Consider the following 12,004-nt stretch of genomic DNA (forward strand, 5'->3'; position numbering starts at 1 on the left):
CCGGGCCGGCCGGTGAAGATGACCCTGCTGTGCGTAGGGAACAGCACCGCCGGACCGCCTGACGGCCACGAGCTACCCGTAGGGTGGCCTGGTGGGCCTCTCTGGTTTGGTGTGAAGTGGAAACTCAGACAAGTGCAATAAGTATGTGAATAATTTAGGGGAACATATGTGAGTTATTTAGCATTATTTGAAGTTCTGTTACTTTTTTTCCTCAGTAAAGTTTTGACCTTTGTGCTTATAGGCAGGCGAGAGCGTTTGCTAATTGGCAGATGTGTGAGCAGAGAAATTTCTTTTCTACACATCTATTTTTGCGGTGGTTTGGTGTTTTGTTTTGTTTTGTTTTGCATTCCCATTAATCTCCACGTCAGCTGAGGGCACACATTACAGCTTCTTACTACTTTTTCTTATTCTTTGAATAAGAAAGTTGCATTTTAAACCCATTTGTCTTTTTCCACATAAGGTAAACAGGTACAGAAAGTGAATGGAGACCTCAGGATTACATGTTTCATTGGGTGTGGAGTAAAGTGGTTTGGATATTGAAGTAGAGTGGGTGGGTGGTTTTGTCCCACAACAGAATGTAATTAATTTTATCATGTCCCTTAAAGATAGACTCAAACAACTAAAGATTCCCATGTGCATATCATACTTCATTCATACTTTGAGGCAATGACCTGTACGTCAGATCATACGATTTCAGAAAATCTGCTACAAAGCTATGAACAAATAAACTGGGATTTATGTGTGACTTCCCTAAATTTAGGGGACATTTCCTTATGTGTTAAAATGATATTAAAAGATATAGTCCCACAGGTAAAGGTTAAGAATATTCATTTTTTAATGTCAATCACCACTATATGGACTTCTTCTCAAAATAGATTGTGAATCTAATCCTTTCATATTCCAAAACATGACAATCCTGCAGAACTTTCTACACAATGATTTTCAGTGGTAAATGGAAAAGGATATAGTATATTAGATACAGTAGATACAAATCATCACAGGGCCAATGGTCCTTTACATGTTTTCACTGTGATCCACACAAAGCAATCCACATAATAAGGCACAGAGAAGCTAGAGAAGTTCCTCTCTTGTAATAAAATGAACAAGTGATAGTGTACCTCTTAATTAAAACCATATTCACAGTGCTGAAAAATTTCTCAGACAAAAAAAGTTTTGTGTCCATGATCTCCAAGTGGAATGATATCATTCTTGCTTCAGAGACAAATACCTGCCAATCACATTTAGACTTCCTTTTTTTTTTGAACCATCACATTTCCAGGATAAATTTCTCCTCCTGCTGTGAAGAACACACACATACACACACACACATACACAGACCACCTCCCACAAATAGTTTAAGACAGGAAGGTGGTTAGGCCACATTCAACTAATAAGACTTTGGGTATTTTGCATTTATAATCTGAGAGTTGCAAATTTAATAGGTTGATTTCTCACAATACTAGGGGGCAGAATACATTCACAAGCTATTAAAGGGCTTAAAAAAACTTTTAAAGGCACACTTTAAGTTTGCTCACTTTGATTAATCATATTAACTTACAGATATAAATTGTATCTGCATTTTCCATTATAAATTCCAATATATTTTATACTGTAAAAATTGAATGTTCAGCTAAATGTCTAGCTGATGTTTATGCTGTTATACAAGTTTTCATGCTGATAAATTTTTTAAATAGAGAAAGTTTTTTGTTCGACTATGGGTTTCAGTATTTTGTTTGGAAATATGATTCTGTTCATGCAGATAGAGCAAATATTTTGTTCCTCTTTTATCTGTTATGTAAAGATTAGGAGCACAAGCTTTGGAATCAGACAGACCCAAGTTTAAGTACTGGTCCCGCCACCTTTTCACAAATTATTTCACCTCTCTGAGCTTTGGTTTCATCAGTAATGTGAGGATGAAAAAAGTACTTTTTTATCCTCAATAAAACAGAGATAATAACAATGCTTATGTCATGAATTGCTATGAGGATCAATGGTGAACTTAGTAGAATGCCTGCTATTGACTGCTATTGTCATCATCATCATTATTAGCTCAGATACAGATATAAAAATGCCAATATTTTGTATTTCATTTATAATAGTAGAAAGAATGGTCATATTTTAGATTTGGGGGCTTTTATTGGAAGTCCTAAAAATAACAGGAAAAAAATTCAGAAAAGAAATACTAAGATATAGTTATGTTAAGAATTTTAGAAGATTGGACTGGCAATACTCTAAACTGTTGTCTTTAAAACAGTTTAAAAAAAAAACAAAAACTATCTAACCAGGTAATACAGTATATTTTTGGATAACATATTCCAATGATATGAGGGCTTGGTTTTCATCCTCTCTTCAAAATGGAAAACCTTTTCTCTAAGTTGTTGCCTGATATAGAACCATATTGACTTTCTATGTCATAATAAAGTCAGTCCTCTGTTATTTGTAGTTCTTCTACTGTAACTTTGGGAGAGTTGAAGAGCATAATAATATAAGAAATATCATTTCCCTTAGGGAGAAAAATTGATAACATGGCAGTAATAGGACCTGAATTACTTATATTCATAAGTCAGTTGGTAATGGAAGTGAGGGCCTGTATTCATTATATTATTTGTTTTATAGCAGATAAATCACCATGACTGGAAAAGTAAGAATAATGCTACCAACTACATGATTACAAAAGCAAAGATGTTTTTGATTCATATTATTTGCATTGCTTTCATAGCACCTTTTCCTTTATTTTACTGTAGGCTCATCTACTTAATGGGTCAGACAATATGAGTTGCTGCTATAGTTTCCAGCTATGTTTATCCATTGATATACCAATTCCAGCATCTCACAACTTTGAAAAAAAACAAACCATTTTTATTGTGAAGGTAGTTGAAGGCATAGTCCTAGTCATGAATTGGCTCAGAAAATAACAAGAAAAGCTGTAAAAATAGGTAAGAATGTAAGAATTAATGTAACCAATTTATCAAATTTTCTGAGCAGAACAACTTAATATAACGCAAAGCAACCCAAGATATAGTTAGAAAAACTCAGATACGGGAACTGATATTGTGACTGGTTTATACCACCTTAGCATGGAGCACAATTAATTTGTTTCCTTAATCTAGAAAATGGTCCAGAGCATGCTCATTTTGTGTATTGGTGGGAGTAGCCCAGAGGTCAATATCTCTCTTGGGCCAAATTAGCCATGTTCAAACTCAAAACTGAAATGCCTGAAATTCAAGTGTGTTTTACAATAAAGGGAAAACTGTTTTAAAGCAAGACTATATTAAGATCAAATAAAAGGCTTTTCAGATTACAGGATTTTCTCACTTTCTGTATTAGACTCATGAGAAAAACCAAGGGGAAGTATTAAGAGATCCAAACCCTTAAACTGCCAACATTAGCTTTTTGACAAAAGTTTCTGAAAAACACTTTAAATCTTGCTAATACCATTAATTATCTGAAGTAAAACAATGATCTTTCCCTATTAAGGAAATCTCATTGTCTTCCAATCTAGTTATTATGACTATCAAGAGTGAAATATAAATCACCCCTTTATTCTCTTTCATTTTCTCTCTTTTTGTTTTCCTGTCTCCTGTTTGGATAGTTTATTACAAGCATGAACTACATCTGTTAATAGTTGATAATAATTTAATTACATAAATTGTGTCAGCAGTTACTGTGTCCCTCAGAGGATCATATTAGGCCTCTGGGCTTAAATCTATGAGGTGGACTTTGAAGATAATAATTATTTTATTTGCTTATCAGTGGGGAATAATAGCTTTTCTTAAACACTATTCATTTGGTGACTCAGTGACTTACTGTCAATTATGTGCAATTAATGACTGAACCCATTTCAAATGCAATGGCTTAATATACTCTGGCTTAAAGAGGTGCATTGCTGTTATTTCCTCAACTAATTCTCCAAAGAATCTGTGTCTGGCTCAACAGATATAGTTGTGTCAAAGATTTAAATAGACTTTAAGGGATTATAATGCCTCATATACTGGAAGACCCTTAAATTCCCTAGGTTTTCTAGAATAAAAAATCCCAATTCTTTTATCTTTTTCTCACATCTTTTTTTTTTTTAATGTTTTACGACTCTCATATGAATTCTTTCCAAATTCTCCACATTCTTCTTTGAGATGCTTGGTATGAGACATGGAGCTCTAAAAAGGACCAGGTAAGTCTTTAGTGTAATGATAGCCTTCTCTCCAGCTCTTGAATTCACACTCCTATAAAGCAACTTAGTATTATTTTACATTTAAGATTACATTTCATCATTTAGATTTAAAAATCTAATCTAAAAGTTTGGTTAGCCTACTTACATTTCTCCAATTATATTTAAGAGGTTGTTTTGATTATCCTATTGAACTCCTCTGTACCTGTTTTCCTGACATTGTGTTTTTCCTGGGTGATTTTGAATTTCATTATATTTGCTAAGACAAAAGACATCCAAAGTGAAAGGTGCACATCCTAGGGGTGCTCAAGGCAATGTACCACAGTTCAGAAAGAGCATATCCTAACGTTTATTTGTTTTATCTTCAAAAAAAATTAAGCTCTATTAGTTAACATACTGACACTGGAAGCTCATACAGTCCTTTGTTGGTCATGCATATGTCCATGAGAAGAGAAGGCTTTCCACCAGAAGAGAAGGTCTCCATCCAACATTAGCATACTGCAGTTTTGTGTAGCATAGGAAGTCACTGATGTGATTTAGTTTGTAAAAACAAATCCTTGCAACAGAATCTATATACCACTTTGTGCTAAGATGGAGAGTAATTGTGGGAACTCTTTATCTTCTATCGAAGTACTCAAGACATTTGGGGTGAATAGCATTGCTCCTGGATACACACTGCCAGGTTCTGACCTTAGTTGTGCCATCAGCAGCTATGTAACTCTGGGTAAGTTACTTAATATTTCTGAGATTTCAGTTTCTCCATTGGTAAATGGAGAGCATAATCTTTTCTACTGCACTGGGTTGCTCTGAGGGTAAAGTGAGTTACTAAATATAAATCTACCACCAAATAAGTACTACATAAACACCAGTTGTTATTATTACTTAGAATACTTAAATCTCAAGATGAATGATGCATTTTCCTCTGACAAAAATACTGGATCCAAATTTCCCTACCTTTTCTGTGAGTAGTACTCTCCTTTTAAGGTAAAGTTTACCAGTGAGTGAGGGAGCAACTCCATCCCACGCTCTCCTTAATCTGTTTGAAAGAAATGCTTTGGAGAGAATGTTTTGAAGATGATGTTTGGAAATGTTGCTATCAGTATGCCATTTTGTTGCAAAAAAGTGTGTGTGTGTGTGTGTGTGTGTGTGTGTGTGTGTGTGTGTGCAGAGCCTTATTAAAACTCTAATATATACATACTTTAAAATTTGGGAAACACAATTTTCTATTTATTTAAATATTTTCAAGTAATGAATTAGAGTGAGTCTTAAACTAATCTGTTGAAAGTTAAATGCAATACCTTTAAATTAGTTTGCAAGAATTGCTGATTGATAGCAGACAAAATGGAAATTTACTAGACAAACTTCCATAAAAGTTTTGCAGAACTGGCTGAAGGGATTGAAAAAGAAAATGAGTACTTTAATAGTATACCTACCAACAATGTATTTTTCAATCTAAGTCTAAATATCTCTTTGAAACATTCTTTTCAGCTGTGATAGCTATTAAAATGTAGTGTTAGAGTAACCTAAACTTAGATCCAGATCTTTGAATCACTATATCTCAAAGTGTTAAACAAATATTTTGAAAAATAATAAAGCATCAAGTGAAAGCAAAAAGGCTCTTATCCTATTAATAAAATACCATTAAATAATTTTAAATACACTGATTATTTCATATTTTATAATTTGGGATTATTTTATAATGTATACAATATATTATTGAAGGTCACAAATACATAATTTATATGTCGGTGAGCATGCTGAAACATTTTGAGGGATAGGGTGCATATTCAAAAAGCAAGATGTTACCTTTCACTACCTTTATTGCTTGATTTCGTGTCATCTAAGAAGTTAATGCATTTGTTCTCTTCCTTCTTCATTCAATAATTATTTGTTGAGTACCTAGTGTGTGCCAGATATTTTGCTAGGCTAAGAGAGGTAGAAATTAAAAATATAATCCCCCACCCAGAAACAGAAGTTTATATCATTTGTGAAACACATAATAAGGAATTATTCCAACTACTAAACTCCACAGAATCATTTCAGCTCTGTCCCCTACATCCAGTACCAGACCTTCACATAGATAATGATTCACTTGCACTGGGATTTAAATTTGAAACTGGTCATTTGAACACCCACTTGGTTTTTATGTACCATAAATAAACCTCTTATGGCTTATTTCTCTTCTAGATATCTGCAAGGTGCTTTTAACACAATCATGTGAATATAAATATTACTGATTCAATCGTTGTGTTAAGACAGATGCAAGGTTCAGGGCACAAAGATCTACTGTGCTTTCAAGGGGATTTTATATCCTTAATAGCACATGAAAAAATGAGAAATGAGAAAAATACCTTAATATTTCCTTATGCTGTGTGGACTCCTTTCACTATTGAAGGCACCCCACAGTACATTGCCTTTATACCTATCTCAATGCTCTTACCTTGTACTGTTTCTTCAAGCCTAGACTCATACTGTTAGAAAGTTTTACAGGCATGCTATTTGGCGTCAATTACCTCTTTCAGATTTCATCTTGTTACTTGTATTTTCAGCTCATGACTGGGAAAAATTATTATTATTATTATTTTTGATATTTAATTTTATTTTTGTAGATTATTTTTTTATTGAAGGGTAGTTGACACACAGTATTACATTACATTAGTTTCAGGTGTACAACATAGTGATTCAACATTTATATACATGCCAATTCTAGGTACCAGCTATCACCATACCAAGCTGTTACAATATCTTGACTATATTCATTACATCCCGGTTACTTATTATTTTACCATTGGAAGTGTATACTTTTTTTTTTTTTTTTTGTGAGGGCATCTCTCATATTTATTGTCAAATGGTTGTTAACAACAATAAAATTCTGTATAGGGGTGTCAATGTTCAATGCACAATCATTAATCCACCCCAAGACTAATTTTCGTCAGTCTCCAATCTTCTGAGGCATAGCAAACAAGTTCTTACATGGAGAACAAATTCTTACATAGTGAATAAGTTCTTACATTGTGAACAGTACAAGGGCAGCCATCACAGAAACCTTCGGTTTTGCTCATGCATTATGAACTATAAACAGTCAGTTCAAATATGAATAACTCATTTGATTTCTATACTTGATTTATATGTGGATACCACATTTCTCTCTTTATTATTATTATTTTTAATAAAATGCTGAAGTGGTAGGTAGATACAAGATAAAGGTAGAAAACATGGTTTAGTGTTGTAAGAGAGCTAATGTAGATAATCAAGTGTATGCCTGTAGACTATGTGTTAATCCAAGCTAGACCAGGGCAATAAAACATCCACGTATGCAGAATATCTCTCTCAGAACGGGGGGGTGAGGTTCTAAGCCTCACCTCTGTTGATCCCCAATTTCTCACCTGATGACCCCCCTGTGACTGTGCCTGTCTTAGGTTGTTCCTCCCTTGAGGAATCTTACCCGTCTCTGGCTAACCAGTCATCTTCTGGGGCCATACAGGGAAATGTAAAGTTGGTAAGTGAGAGAGAAGCCTTATTGTTTGAAATGGTTAGCTTTTTATTTCTTTGCATATTTATGCCCTGTAGCTTCTATGCCCAGCATTTGTCTTGAGGTATCTTTACCACCTGGAAGAATTATGATACTCGGTAAATTTGATATGAGGCACGAATTCTATTTAAGGGTTGTAATTAGGAAGGAAGAAGAAAAGCTATAGAAGTAGCAGGCGGAAGAAAACATGGGAAGATTGATTACTTCTTTGACATATCTTCTTGTAGAGTAACTTCAGCATGTATAGGTTTTAAGCTACTACTTAAATTGCGCACACACATTAACATAATAGGAGTATAGTTACATAACCAAAGCATATCTGTAATTACCAGCCATCTCCAGTGAAACCAAGGAAACCAGTTAGGCACCTTAGGCATTTGTGAAAACTTATCTATGATATGGTGGATATTGTCCAACTGAACTTGAACAGTCTGAGAGAAATCAGACAAATTAAAACAACCCATTCCTGGGGAATGTTCACATCCCTTATGTTCTTTTAACAGTAAATAGTCTGTAGTTGTAAGATTTTGGAGCGCTACAATTTGCACTTCTCCTAATTCTTGATTGAGTTCCAACAGTATAGATCCAGTCAAATTTGTTGTTTTACTGTATGCACAGGCCAGCTTAGATATCTCCTTCCTCATTCCCATGGCAAGTCCAGGAGCTGGTGGGATGAGTGCATCTACAGCTGTAGCAGTGCGTGGATCTTTGTTGGGGTTTTTTGATGATCATCTTCTGGCATGAGTCTTCCAGAGAGTGCTGATGTTGGAAGTTCTTTATCATATCGTATCTTAGTTCATTTTTGGGGTAGCCCAATTAGGCTTTGATCCTCTGTATAAACACAAACAGACCCTTTGCCTACACTTTTATATGCCCTTTATACTCTTGTGTAGAACTCATTGGAGGTTACCACACAGGAACTGCCCTTTTTGTTTGTTTGTTTGTTTTGTTTTTGGTATCACTAATCTACACTTACATGACGAATATTATGTTTACTAGGCTCTCCCCTATACCAGGTCCCCCCTATAAACCCCTTTACATTCACTGTCCATCAGCATAGCAAAATGTTGTAGAATCCTTACTTGCCTTCTCTGTGTTGTACAGCCCTCCCTTTTCTCCTATCCCCCCATGCATGCTAACCTTAATACCCCCCTACTTCTCCCGCCCCCTTATCCCTCCGTAACCACCCATCCTCCCCAGTCCCTTTCCCTTTGGTACCTGTTAGTCCATTCTTGAGTTCTGTGATTCTGCTGCTGTTTTGTTCCTTCAGTTTTTCCTTTGTTCTTATGTTCCACAGATAAGTGAAATCATTTGGTATTTATCTTTCTCCGCTTGGCTTGTTTCACTGAGCATAATACCCTCCAGCTCCATCCATGTTGCTGCAAATGGTTGGATTTGCCCTTTTCTTATGGCTGAGTAGTATTCCATTGTGTATATGTACCACATCTTCTTTATCCATTCATCTATCGATGGACATTTAGGTTCCTTCCAATTCTTGGCTATTGTAAATAGTGCTGCAATAAACATAGGGGTGCACTGATCTTTCTCATACTTGATTGCTGCATTCTTAGGGTAAATTCCTAGGAGTGCAATTCCTAGGTCAAATGGTAGGTCTGTTTTGAGCATTTTGATGTACCTCCATACTGCTTTCCACAATGGTTGAGCTAACTTACATTCCCACCAGCAGTGTAGGAGGGTTCCCCTTTCTCCACAGCCTCGCCAACACTTGTTGTTCTCTGTCTTTTGCATGGCAGCCATCCTTACTGGTGTGAGGTGATACCTCATTGTAGTTTTAATTTGCATTTCTCTGATAATTAGCGATGTGGAGCATCTTTTCATGTGTCTGTTGGCCATCTGTATTTCTTTTTTGGAGAACTGTCTGTTCAGTTCCTCTGCCCATTTTTTAATTGGGTTATTTGTTTTTTGTTTGTTGAGGCGTGTGAGCTCCTTATATATTCTGGACGTCAAGCCTTTATCGGATGTGTCATTTTCAAATATATTCTCCCATACTGTAGGGTTCCTTTTTGTTCTATTGATGGTGTCTTTCGCTGTACAGCTTTTCAGCTTAATATAGTCCCACTTACTCATTTTTGCTGTTGTTTTCCTTGCCCGGGGAGATATGTTCAAGAAGAGGTCACTCATGTTTATGTCTAAGAGGTTTTTGCCTATGTTTTCTTCCAAGAGTTTAATGGTTTCATGACTTACATTCAGGTCTTTGATCCATTTGGATTTTACTTTTGCATATGGGGTTAGGCAATGGTCCAGTTTCATTCTCCTACATGTAGCTGTCCAGTTTTGCCAGCACCATCTGTTGAAGAGACTGTCATTTTGCCATTGTATGTCCATGGCTCCTTTATCAAATATTAATTGACCATATATGTCTGGGTTAATATCTGGATTCTCTAGTCTGTTCCATTGGTCTGTGGCTCTGCTCTTGTGCCAGTACCAAATTGTCTTGATTACTATGGCTTTATAGTAGAGCTTGAAGTTGGGGAGTGAGATCCCCCCTACTTTATTCTTCTTTCTCAGGATTGCTTTGTCTATTCGGGGTCTTTGGTGTTTCCATATGAATTTTTGAATTATTTGTTCGAGTTCATTGAAGAATGTTGCTGGTAGTTTCATAGGGAGTGCATCAAATCTGTATATTGCTTTGGGCAGGATGGCCATTTTGACGATATTAATTCTTCCTAGCCACGAGCATGGGATGAGTTTCCATCTGTTAGTGTCCCCTTTAATTTCTCTTAAGAGTGACTTGTAGTTTTCAGAGTATCAGTCTTTCACTTCTTTGGTTAGGTTTATTCCTAGGTATTTTATTTTTTTTGACGCAATTGTGAATGGAGTTGTTTTCCTGATTTCTCTTTCTGTTGGTTCATTGTTAGTGTATAGGAAAGCCACAGATTTCTGTGTGTTGATTTTGTATCCTGCAACTTTGCTGTATTCCGATATCAGTTCTGGTAGTTTTGGGGTAGAGTCTTTAGGGTTTTTTATGTACAGTATCATGTCATCTGCAAATAGTGACAGTTTAACTTCTTCTTTACCAATCTGGATTCCTTGTATTTCTTTGTTTTGTCTGATTGCCGTGGCTAGGACCTCCAGTACTATGTTAAATAACAGTGGAGAGAGTGGGCATCCCTGTCTAGTTCCCGATCTCAGAGGAAATGCTTTCAGCTTCTCGCTGTTCAGTATAATGTTGGCTGTGGGTTTATCATAGATGGCCTTTATTATGTTGAGGTACTTGCCCTCTATTCCCATTTTGCTGAGAGTTTTTATCATGAATGGATGTTGAACTTTGTTAAATGCTTTTTCAGCATCTATGGAGATGATCATGTGGTTTTTGTCTTTCTTTTTGTGGATGTGGTGGATGATGTTGATGGATTTTCGAATGTTGTACCATCCTTGCATCCCTGGGATGAATCCCACTTGGTCATGGTGTATGATCCTTTTGATGTATTTTTGAATTCGGTTTGCTAATATTTTGTTGAGTATTTTCGCATCTACATTCATCAGGGATATTGGTCTGTAGTTTTCTTTTTTGGTGGGGTCTTTGCCTGGTTTTGGTATTAGGGTGATGTTGGCTTCATAGAATGAGTTTGGGAGTATCCCCTCCTCCTCTATTTTTTTGGAAAACTCTAAGGAGAATGGGTATTATGTCTTCCCTGTATGTCTGATAAAATTCCGAGGTAAATCCATCTGGCCCGGGGGTTTTTTTCTTTGGTAGGTTTTTGATTACCGCTTCAATTTCGTTGCTGGTAATTGGTCTGTTTAGATTTTGTTTCTTTCTGGGTCAATCGTGGAAGGTTGTATTTTTCTAGGAAGTTGTCCATTTCTCCTAGGTTTCGCAGCTTGTTAACATATAGGTTTTCATAGTATTCTCTAACAATTCTTTGTATTTCTGTGGGGTCCGTCGTGATTTTTCCTTTCTTGTTTCTGATACTGTTGATTTGTGTTGACTCTCTTTTCTTCTTAATAAGTTTGGCTAGAGGCTTATCTATTTTGGTTATTTTCTTGAAGAACCAGCTCTTGGTTTCATTGATTTTTGCTATTGTTTTATTCTTCTCAATTTTATTTATTTCTGCTCTGATCTTTATTATGTCCCTCCTTCTGCTGACCTTAGGCCTCATCTGTTCTTCTTTTTCCAGTTTCAATAATTGTGATATTAGATCATTCAATTGGGATTGTTCTTCCTTTTTTAATTATGCTTGGATTGCTATATACTTTCCTCTTAAGACTGCTTTTGCTGCATCCCACAGAAGTTGGGGCTTAGCGTTGTTGTTGTCATTTGTTTCCATATATTGCTGGATCTCCAT

General features: G+C 35.8%; 1 long non-coding RNA gene across 2 annotated transcripts in view; it reads left to right on the forward strand.

Annotated features, from left to right (window-relative positions):
- The window catches only part of LOC118912783 (uncharacterized), a 22,100-nt gene continuing 10,096 nt past the window's right edge, over nucleotides 1-12,004 (forward strand). Inside the window, exons 1-3 of one of the 2 annotated variants that reach the window (XR_008996292.1) lie at nucleotides 1-168; nucleotides 4,131-4,168; nucleotides 4,797-4,889. This is a non-coding gene — a long non-coding RNA (uncharacterized LOC118912783). The remainder of the gene's footprint in view (nucleotides 169-4,130; nucleotides 4,169-4,796; nucleotides 4,890-12,004) is intronic. The other variant, XR_005024913.2, reaches the window with a different exon arrangement.

This window comes from Manis pentadactyla, chromosome 3 (assembly GCF_030020395.1).
Source record: "Manis pentadactyla isolate mManPen7 chromosome 3, mManPen7.hap1, whole genome shotgun sequence".
NCBI classification, from domain to species: Eukaryota; Metazoa; Chordata; class Mammalia; order Pholidota; family Manidae; genus Manis; species Manis pentadactyla.